Raw genomic sequence first — 11,356 nt, 5'->3', positions numbered from 1 at the left:
CCCCTCATGGCAGGGGCGTGGAACTAGGTGATCCTTGAGGTCCCTTCCAACCCAAGCCACCGTATATGTTTTGGCTGGATGAGGCCGGGCCGGACGACCACGTTTATCTGTGCCAGGGGTGATCGGTCCTGATTCTGGAGGGACAAGGACGGTTGCTGGGCCGGGTCGGGTCTCCAGCCTCCACCATCTCCCTGCGAGGGGCGCCTGAGGAGCCGGCCGCGAGGGGATGGCGGCGGGCGGGTGTGCCCGCGTGTGCGTGTGTGAGGGGCGGGTGTCTCGGCGTGCGAGGGGCGGCGTGTGCCCGCCGGCGAGTGCGAGGGGCGCTGCGTGTGCCCGCGCTCGCTCCTGCTCCCGCTCCGGCCCGCCGAGGGGCGGCGGGGAGCACCGCGGGCACCCGGGGCTTTCATTTCGGGGAGGAGGGTCGGAGCCCTGCCCGGCGCCTCCCTCCTCCCCGCCGCCGGGGCGATGCCGCGCCCTCCGTGCCCTGCCTGCCGGCGGCCCCGCGGCTCCGCGCCGCGGCCAGCGGCGTAGCGAGCCCGGCTGGGCAGGGGGGCGGCCATGGGGGCTGCCGCCCCCGCGGCTCTCGGCTTCGAGCGGATTACGAACGAGCGGCTCGGGGCGGCCCAAGGGCGTCCCGGCATGTAGAGCCTGACGGAGCGGCGCGGAGGTGAGCGGCACCCCGGGGTGCGGGAGGAGGAGGTGAGGGTGGGTGGCTGGGTGGGTGGCCGGCTGCCCCCTCCGGGGGCTGCTCCGCCCGAACTTGCAGCCACGGAGCCACCTGTCCGGGTACCCCCCCTGGGATTTTGGCCGCCCTGCAGCAGCCGGCACGGCAGGGACCCTGCGAGTTTATTGATTAATTAAATTAATGCATTAATTGGGGTGTCCTCCGTCTTAATTGTGAGACATCGGGCTGACCTGCCGGCCTGAAACCTCGGGGGTCGTGAGGTGTCTTGTCCCCTGCTGCCGTGCTGCCATAAAATATGTACCTCGTTTGCTACCCCCTCAGTCCCCAGCCCGTCAGGTGTCTGGTATAGTTGATATTAAATTCCCTATCCTTAAAGAAAAAAACAGTGCTGATTTTCAGACTCCTCCTAAGTTCATTTGTTTACTACGGAGCTGTGACTTCAGTGGTCTCTTTGGTATAAAAACATTCTGCTGGTGCGATATTTTTGGTGGCTCTGACAACGGGTTTGTTAGTCATGGTTATGAATATGGTAATACGCCAGGCTGCCATTAAACTCCACGTCCTTTAAGTAACATGGTTGAACGGGCACGGACGAAGCCTCGCGTTTCCTAGCCGGCAACTTCCAGCAGATCTCCCCCTCGCAACTTTCCTGTGGTACAGTAAAAATGCTTTGCCCGGCAGCTGGCTGGGCAGAGGCGAACCCTAAGTTTGGTGTGAGGTGCACCTCCTCGCAAGCAGGCTTATGCAACGCGGCGCCCGGTGCAGAGAGGTGAAGGGAAGGTTTGGGGAAGGAGGGTGGTCAGGTGGTGACAGTGCCTGCCTGTGCCTGTAAACCCGAGGAGCGTTGTTTTCTTGTTCTGTGGGCATCCTGGCTGATCCTGGGCAAGTCTCCGAAGCTTCTTGGTGTTGCTTGCTTTCTCCGTAAAATAACGGCCTGTCCTCTGCTGCTGCTTCTCAGGGCTGCGAAGCTGCTCGGAAGCCCATGGAAACACTTTTCAGCCAGGAGGTACTGTGTAAATGCAAATTACTACAGCATTACTATTTCAAAAATGCTTTTCAGAAGTTAGAGCAGGATCCTTAGGCAGTTTATTGAACCTATGTGGCCAAATACATTTTCAGACAGCTCCAAAGCAGACTAAAGTATTAATCCCCTGTAAAGAAATCTAGTATCCTATCTAGTAGGAGTTGCGGGCAGAGGGAGCTGCCGCTGGGGGAGAAGACTGTAGGCACTGGAAATCTTTCTCAAGAAAAAAAATTAAAAATATCACCCTTGGGTGTCACCAGAGGCGTCACTCTTTGTTTGGGCCGTGAATATTTGCCCCCCGGTTTCTCTGCGTGTAACTTGGTGGTCATTATCAGCTGAAGAAATGCTTCAGTTTTAGACTGCTGAAGCTGCAAGTGGTGGCTGAAGACATGAAAGAGCTCACCCTGACCACGACATCAGCTGGCCCAGCGTGAGCCTCTGGTCTCCGTGGTGGGGCTTTGCTCTTGCATTTGGCTGTACTTTTATCCTGAGAGATTGCAATGATCTCTACGCTGTCAGCTAAGGGCAAGTCTTCCGAGGCAAGAACTGTGTCTCAGGTTCTACTAGGGCACATTTCTAGCATTTAAACAAAACAAAAGAAAAAAAGGACAGGTACTGGCTTTTTTTTTTTTTTTTAAGCTGTGAAAAGAAACTAGATGGAAAAGGACTTGAGTTTAAAGCTGACCTCTGATCAGTTTTAATTTGTCTTGCAAGCATATAGAACATTAACAGGATTTCTTGTTACTGGGATTTTGAGAGAATTCCGTATCATTTGAGGTGCATTGCTTTCGCATGCTGAAATCTCATTGTTTTTGTAACATGTTTTTTAAAAGGCATTCTTATTTTTCTTAGTCACCTTCAGCTTTTGTAGGGTCCCTGAGTAGCTTCTAATCAGAATTGCGCTTGAGGTAATGCAAAATTCTTTGACTAGTTTGCTTTTTGCAAAGATTTATTTTCAGGCAACCTTAAAAAAATCTTAGAATGTTGATTCTGAGGTCTTTTCATGTTGTGGTTTTAATAGACAAGGCACTGTCAGCTGAGTTATGAGTCTTCCTAATAATACGATTAGTCTGTTTTTTTTGAGGGATGTCGTTCTTGAAAACATACCTCAGAGGAAAAAAAAATCGCAAAAGCTATGTGCAAATAATTTTTTCCTACAACAGATGGAAGAGCTTGATAATCACCACTTAAGGGTGGCTAAAATTAGTTTGAAACAGAAAAGATTATTCCTAAAAGTACAGTAGTATAATTTGTACGAAATGAGCCAAATTCTACTAATTGTTCCACTGGTGTAAATATAGAGTAATATCTTTGCCTGGAGTTTCTCCTTTTTTATAAAGTAACGTAGAATACAGGGGATTGTAATCTGTTGACTTTTTAAGTGTTTGTCACAAAGGTGAGTTCTTCCTGAAGCCTGGTGGCAGAACGTGACCCAGGATTTAGCCCCCTGTTCTCGTATTTGGACAGTGTAATGTTCTCTTATAGAGCCTCCAATTCAAAATTTGCTGTAATACGATTGTGGGGAGAGGGTTGCTGAATGACTCAGATGAATGTAGCTCGGAGTAAACAAACATGTAAATCATTTCTGGCTAGAGAGAGAGAGAAAGGGAAACATGGAAGAGCAGAGAAAAGCCAGCCTCAAGGATGAGACATTTATCGAGACGCGCTCAGCAAGGACCACCAAGTTCAGCAGGATTCAGCTGTCAAAAATTCAGGACTGGATGTGCAGCAGTCTTTTTATTTATTTTTTTTGACCTTCAGTAATGAGAGGAACCTGTAGGAAGTGAGTGCAACTGTTAGAGCCACGCAGAGGTTTCCAGCTGTTTGGTTGGGCTGATAAGTCTGGCACAAAGCTGAGCAATGGGCACGCTTACATGGCCCTCACGAGAGCAGGGTGCCATGAACGTTGCCTCTCAGAGGGGGAGGATGCCACCACACAGATTGGCAGACTCCACAACATCCAGTTTGGGAAAAACACAAGCAAACGAGTGGTTCCTGGAAGTTTCTGAACCCCAAAGGCTGGGTAATAATGTTGTGGGTAACCACAGAAGGATCCAGACGCAGCTTGTGGTTCAGATTAAGAAGTACCAGCTTTAAATCAACTTTAGGTTTCTTTGTAACTAGGTGAGTCCCCAGAACAAAATCGGAGCACGGCAAAGGCTATTCTCATTTGTCTTCCCTGCCGAGGGAGATGACCCGCAGGCACAAATCAATTCGACAGAGCATCTTGCCAGCCAGGTCCTCTTCTGAACGCCCAGGGGAGAGCGATACCGCAGGTAGGAGTTGTGGGCAGAGGGAGCTGCCACTGGGGGAGAAGACCGTAGGCACTGGAAAGCTGGGGTAGGATTTTTATCCCTCTCAGCTGCCTGAGCTGTTACGCTTCAGTGTGTTTTCAGGGTAAGTCAGGTTAATGCTCGTGGGGAAGCGTGAAATGTACTGGCATCCAGGGGTGAAATGAGGAGAACTGGGGCTGGTCCCCTTTTGCGTGAGGATCAGTGCTCCAGAGCTCTGCCTCCTGCTTTGGGCACTTCTGCCATCATCTCACAGAGAGGATGCTGTGTTGCCATGTGCGGTTGTTCCAGGTAAAACCTGTGCTCTTCCCGAGGTACAGGCCTGCCTCGGAGAGCAGTGAGGAGTCTTCAGGGTGAAGCGTGGCTGGAGGAATGGCATCTCTTGCAGTGTTTTCTGAAAGATGATGGCTGTGAAGGGGAGGAGCTGGAGGGACAAGGTGTATTTCTGTGTCTGCGTAGCAGACCTCAGTCCTCCTTTCTCCATCTTCTTGTTTTCTTTAGAGTACATCTGGTTTTACACGGCGCTGGTCACAGTGGCCACAATGGGAAACTTGGCTTTAGGCAGCAGGACCGAGTGACAAGGCTCCCAGATCAAATTTTTGCTGGTAGGAATTATGGGTGTTTCTGTTAGATCGTTGGACGTGTATTATTATTTATTCTCGGCGCAGTCTCTGGATTCAAGCCAGGAAGCTATTTTGTCCTGATTCCCTTCTCCCTCCACTCAGTCTCTCCCTCTCTTCATGCGCAGTGAACGTGTTCCAGTCAGAACTGAAGCCATTTCCTGGCCCCTTTCATGTGTCCTGCAGCCCGTTTGCATCCGTAGCGAGAAAGCTGACCCACTGTTTGGGAAACACTGACTTCAGCACCCGAACAGGATGGGTTATGTTTCCCATCATGCCCACTAATTAAATTGTAGCGCGCATTACCACAGGATGCTGCGGAGAGCGAAAGCGTAAGCAGGTTGAAAAAGATGAGACAAGTTCACAAGGAGCAGGGGGTGGACGGAGGAGGCACGGTGGGCTGGGGGCAACCTCTGGCTGCCTGCACTGCGACTCATCGGAGGCACGGAGGGAAGAGCTACGGAGGATGCAGCGGGCACAAACTGCTTTCCACCACCAGAGAGAGCATCCAGGGATGAAAGGACCACGGGGCTGATGTGTGTCCCTGCTCTCCTGGCACTGACACGCGCAGCTCGCTAAAACACAGCAATGCACTTTCTTCTCAATAAAGCAGGGAGGAAGCAGAGCTGAGGAAATAGTGTTTATTGGGCATTTTGGTACCAGAAGGATGGCCGGAGTGGAGATTTCAGCTTGCTCTCACAGGTATTAATGGATTAACGTAGGAAGCTGCTAGAATTTCATTGTGAAGCCTTACTGGCACAGTACAAAGCCACTTGGGGCTCAGGGCTCTGTTTGGGACGAGAGGATGAAATAATTCTATTTTCTCATTCAGTCTTTGTGTCCTGCTCAGTCTGCTTTGTTCTGTGCTGTGAAATGGAGGTGCCGATCTCTTCCTTAGCCTGGAGCTGCAGTTAATGGAAGTATCTGTAATGTATCACAGTATCACAGATTTCTAGGTTGGAAGAGACCTCAAGATCATCGAGTCCAACCTCCGACCTAACACTAAGTACTCCACTAAACCATATCGCTAAGCTCTACATCTAAACGTCTTTTAAAGACCTCCAGGGATGGTGACTCCACCACCTCCCTGGGCAGCCCGTTCCAATGCTTAATAACCCTTTCGGTAAAGAAGTACTTCCTAACATCCAACCTAAAACTCCCCTGTCGCAACTTTCGCCCATTCCCCCTCGTCCTGTCACCAGGCACGTAGGAGAACAGACCAACCCCCACCTCTCTACAGCCTCCTTTAAGGTAACTGTAGAGAGCGATAAGGTTGCCCCTGAGCCTCCTCTTCTCCAGGCTGAACAAGCCCAGCTCCCTCAGCCGCTCCTCGTAAGACTTGTTCTCCAGACCCCTCACCAGCTTGGTCGCCCTTTTCTGGACTCGCTCGAGCACGTCCATGTCCTTCCTGTAGTGAGGGGCGAATGTGTACTGGAGTACTTGAAAGTTTCCAGGTGTGGAGACCTCCACGTTTGTAAAATTTCCCTAATGCCCTAAAATCATTATTCGTATTGGGAACGAGAGGAATAAAGATTCCCAGGACATCAGCTCCTCCTCGCGGACCCTTCATGCCGTTCCCCTAGGAGATCAGGTCAGCTGCAGGGATGTGGGCACTGCACAAATGGGGCTGTGAGGCAGGTCCCCATGGCACAGGCTGCTTCAATGAGAAGCATCTGCTGCATCAGAGGGATCTTTTAACAGGAGAGGAACGATTTCATTGGTGAGGAAAGTAGGGCCTGATCTGGGGAGGAGGACGAGGGCAGGAGAGCACAGAGAATCTGTGAACACAAGGTGCGAAGTCCCTGCAGTGTATTTAAGGCTGTGGTGAAAATCCTTTACCCAGATCTTTCTTTCCTGTGTGAGACCATCAGGGAATCCTCGTTTGGGAAAAGTAGATGGAGACTCTGGAGAATCCTAAAAATCTTCCCAAGTCTGCTTCTCCTGCAATACCCTTTTTCTTCAGCAAGAAGGCAAAGACTCACCTCCCTTTTGGGAAAGTCCCGAGGGCCAAACTGGGAGCTCGCTGTGCCCAGCTGCTCTGCAAGAGAGAACAGGGCTGCCCCATTCCCCAGCGGGTTCCTCGGTGGGGAGAGCAGCTCCTGTGAGGCCCCAGCCCACTGCCAGCTCCTGCTCTCAGCCAGATGCACAACGGGAGATGGACACAATGTGGCCATGTCGCTGTCCTGACAGGCACCGAGTCCCTGCTCTGCGCTGGAGATACTGGGGTACAGCACGGGCCCGGAGCAGAGGATTGCTGGATGGCTGGGAAAAGGGCTTCAGGCTGCTCCGCCTCGAGGTCTGAAACAAGTGTTTGCCTTCAAGTGCACATCTTTGTTGAAAGGCAGAGTGGAATTCCAGCCTGGAGCTGTGTGTTTATAGTGTTAGGGCAAATGTTCTGACACTCGTCTGTGGGTTTCTGTCGATCCTGAAGGCAAGTTTGAGATGATGACTCTCCAGCTCTCCTTATTTCTCCACCGTGGGCAGGGACCGATGCCAGTGTGCGTGCTACTAAGGTCACCTGAAGGCTCGATGGCAGGAGCGAGGTGTTGTGGTTTTACATGCCCAAAATGGCTTCGCTTCCACAGCATCTCCTGCAGTTTTCCCTGCACCCTGTCGGTAACCTAATCAAACAGGCTGAGCAGCTGGTGAGTGGGCGCCTTGCCTGTCAGAGACATGGGTATGAATATCAGCAGTCAACAAGCCATCACAGCAGCTATTGGCACAAAATGGAAGGAGGGAGGGTGGGCACCCCTCCTAAAAATAAACCCGTTGCTGTCCACAGAAGCCACATGAACCCCTGGGCATCTCAGTTTTGGAAGAGAGAGAAGTCGAAGAGTGGCTTGGCTGAAAGTCATGTAGGTAGGGTGCTACAAGGGAGGAGAGGAAGCCGTGTTTTAGAAAGTCTTCCAGCTCTCCTTGCAAGGCTTTGTGCCCGATCTCCGGCCAAAAATAGTTCATCTGCACTGACCAGAGCTCCATGGAGTGGGTCAGGTAGTAGGTGTACTGTATCTTTTTGGGTTGTCTTCTGATGCTGCCAGAGGTTTGCATGTGCTTGCGAATGGAACAAAATGGGGGGTTTCTTCCTTCAAAAACCTTACAGATTCCAAAAATCTCACTCCTGTTCAGCCTGCAAACGTAACAGACATCAAGCCCGGAAAGTATGTAATTATCTGCATAGTACTGAACGTCTAGAGAAGCCAAGACCCTGGTATTTAAATCCCTCATCAGAGAGCTGGGGAAAGAAAAGGAGAGGCTGGGATTCAGGCCACCGAGACAAGGGTGGGCCTGGCCTGAAGTCTGCTAGGTCGTATATGACAGAAAGATGGGATTTGTCAGAGCCATTAACTCTGTTTGGTCCCCGCTCAGACAATGTTTTATTTCAGATGTCCTCTGAACGGCTCGTTTTCGTTCTTTTTTAAGATAGCTGATGGCACCAGAGTTCAGCGTGAAGTATTTGGGATGTAAAGCAGCAGTAGGGCTGCTGTGACCTTCCCGTCCACGCTCGGATTCATCTTTTTCTCTTACAAAAATCACCTGGAAACAAAGCTCCCTCCCCTGTGACACTGACCTGTGCAGAGCGGGCCAGTTTGGGGCTGTTCTCTTTGCTTTTTCGGGATCAGAGCATTTCTTTTTGTCCTTGCTTTTGCATTCAGAGCTTCCCCTCCGTGACCAGAGGCGCGTACACGGAGCAGGGACATCTGCCTTCACCAGCGTGGCCGGCAGCCGGGGAAGGTGACCTCTTCAGAGCATCTTCTGTCCCTCCCAGACGGGGGGTGCCACAGCACGAGGGTCCAGGCTGGTCCCTGGCTCTGCCCTCAGGGGATATGGAGCTGCAGGTGGCTGGGTAAAAGCTTGGCTTTGCACTGTGACAGGCAGGCACGGAGGGATCCGAGTTGTTCCTCCAGACATTGTCACAGCCGTGCGATTCCTGCAGTCCTGCGACATTGCCCCTTTCGTGGCAGTGCTCCTTTAGAGTCCTTCGTCTGGTTATTCTGCTCGGCTGAAGTCCTTTAGCCCTCAAAGCTGCAGGGCTGTGATGCTGTCAGAGGATCCTGAGCCTGATGGTTCCTACATTTGAACCAGGATAAGACCACAGACACCTCTCAGATCTCCGCTGCCATCAGGTGGTTCGTGGCAAGTACATTATTAGATGGATTTTGTGGTTGTCTTTTATGGATAGTTCAGAATCTGATCCCGTCTCCACAAATGGGACCTGTGTTCCTGGCCCCCACTCACATTTTTACCAGCAGTGGCTTGCAGACTGGTCTCTTGCTTTCTGTGGGTGCCTGAAGGAAAAATTTGGGCAGCCCCAGGATGTGGCTGTTCTTGATCCAGCCGCAGATCACAACAGCCACATCGTGGGGCTCAAACACCCGGCAGTAGTGCTGCAAAGGGGGTGTGGCGTTCCTCCCTTTTTGGGTGGAAGCCGGGTGTGAGTGCGTGCACGCCGAGGTGTACGGTGTGCTGGTACAGAGCCATGCGGGCTGGGCTGTAGCATGCTCCTGTGCTTAAACGTTGAAGAGTTACGAAGGGAATGCAGAGTTCAATGGAAATGAAATTAGGCTTTTAGTTTGCGTTCGTTCCTTTAAAACCTAAAGTGTGTTAAATTACGTTAACACTGTGCCCGTATCGCAGTTGCTGTTTAAATCTAAGTCTGCTTTATGGGTTGAGCCTCTCGGCATGGGGTTAGGGGAGATCAGCAGCAGTGTCACCACAGCCACAGAAACTGAAGCTCAGCAGCATCCATGGTCATGCAAGATCCAGAAGCAGAAGCTGCATCTTGTTGGTTTCTTGATGCTGCGCCACACAAAGCTGTCACTGAGCTCGGTTTATTAATTCAGAAGCAAAAGCACAGTTTGCTACCACTAGTGTGGTTACACGAGGGAGAAACCAACACGCTGCATAGATTTTGTAATGGATGGATTCCCGTTTTAATCATCTTTTATAGCCCCAACATATACAGCACGCCTTTGAGTGCTGAGCGGGGACTCAAGTCGTAAAGAATGCCAACTTCAGACGGGAAGCGCAAAGCTCAGCCCACTTCCCACAAAGACCCTTGGCGGCCGTGCAGTTGTATGTGCCTGTGTCATGGTGATATGAACAGCTTAAACTCAATATTCAACGTGTGGCCGGAGCTAAAATGGGACTGGCAGCCGGGAAGGTAGGAACACGCAGTAGGATGTTAACAAGATGGTTACAAAGCCCTCTTAGATGGAGAATTCGAGCAAGAGATTTTGGAGAAGAAGCTCTCCACCTCTATCTTGCTGGCTGGTGTGGAATGGATCAAGCTGGGGGCCAAGCTTTTTTCTCCATTACATAGATGTTGGTCTTATTGCTGCTAAGGTCAGCCCAAAGCAGGGGTAAATGGCTCTGAATTCTAATCTGTAAGTATGGAAAGCGAAAATAATATCAGCAGGTCTTCTCTTCAGTGGAAGTAAAGCCTTTTATAGGAAAGATCATTTATAAATATCATGGGAAACTGATGATATTCAAAAGTACTGGTTTGTTTCCAAATTAACCAACACATAAGTAGACCTACTCTTTTCTCATTTAAATTCATTCATTTTTTTATCTTGGTTTGGATCCAGAGGCCTCATCTACTGTTCTTCATCCAACACTCCTGCTGAATCCATATGGATCAATTATCATTAGCAAGAGCATCAGGTGAGGCCTAAGCAGAACCTCTTGTGCCTGAAAAATGAACCCTGGAAACAGCCTCCGCAGGCTGCAGAGTGCTTCCTGCCTGCACAGGCTGCCTCTGTGCACCTGGGATGCTGGAGGCACTGGCGGGGGTTTGAAAACCAAAAGATTTTGAATTTGACCATCTCCGTTCTCACAAATGTCTGGAGAAAGACTGCACTTTGCATGAGTCTGTGGGAAGTGGTGAGTTCTACAAAGAAAGGGACTGTTCTGGTGGGAACCCCGTCATCTATTCATGTTACACCAGCCCAGTGTGTATTTGTAGCACTGCTCGCAGTGCCTTTCATGTCTGGGCAGCTGCTCAAACCTTATGAGACAGAACAGCGTAGACTTAGCCTGTAGGAGATGCTAGAACTTGATGCCATTAGGTTGCTTACAGAATCCTGTTTGTATTTATTACAGCCCAGGGATATACAGCATGGCCTGAACAGCCTTCTTCACCCTCCTGGGTAGGGTCAGTGTTGGCAGAGCACCCTCCAATGCTTCCTGTCACCAACACGCCCTATTTCTGGACACACGTATGTAACGTGCCAGGAGACTGTGCTGCAGACTTGTGCCTTTTGTGGTCCTAAAGCTGCACACATCCAAGCCCAGCAGAGCACCGGTGACATATGCATAGAGACGTACTCCTCAGCTGGCGCTTGTTCTCTTCTCCTTTTCTCTTGCTTTTTTTTTCGGGGGTTGCTGAGCCCAGAAGTGAGAGTGACAATAGACTGACTCAAAACGTAGCAGGCTTTGGGGCTGGGAGCTGGAGAAGTTATATAACAGCATGTGACAGACGACGCCGGTGGTACATGAAACAAGAAGCAAAGTGTGGAGATACTTTGATGTGCTACCAAAGCTTCGCAGCACCTTCCCTGCTGAGTTAGAGCAGAGCTTTAATTTGGTGAGTCTAGTCAATGGCATCGGCCCAGTGTAACGGAGCAGGAAGGAGTCCAGAACAGTGGCTTTTCTTCTCGGTTTTACTTGTGCAATTAGGAATTATGTCACTGAAATCAGCAAGGCAAGTGAATCTGCCTAAGCAGAATGAGATCCA

General features: G+C 50.7%; 1 protein-coding gene across 1 annotated transcript in view; it reads left to right on the top strand.

Moving 5' to 3' along the window:
- The first annotated feature begins 331 nt into the window (after positions 1 to 331).
- The window catches only part of TRPC5 (transient receptor potential cation channel subfamily C member 5), a 99,037-nt gene continuing 88,012 nt past the window's right edge, over positions 332 to 11,356 (top strand). The window contains exon 1 of the mRNA XM_048070614.2: positions 332 to 667. The gene's annotated coding sequence lies outside the window, so the exon portion shown is untranslated. The remainder of the gene's footprint in view (positions 668 to 11,356) is intronic.

This window comes from Anser cygnoides, chromosome 13, assembly GCF_040182565.1.
Source record: "Anser cygnoides isolate HZ-2024a breed goose chromosome 13, Taihu_goose_T2T_genome, whole genome shotgun sequence".
NCBI lineage: Eukaryota > Metazoa > Chordata > Aves > Anseriformes > Anatidae > Anser > Anser cygnoides.
The sequence above is the reverse complement of the archived record's forward strand: the minus strand, read 5'-3'. Positions and strand labels throughout refer to the sequence as shown.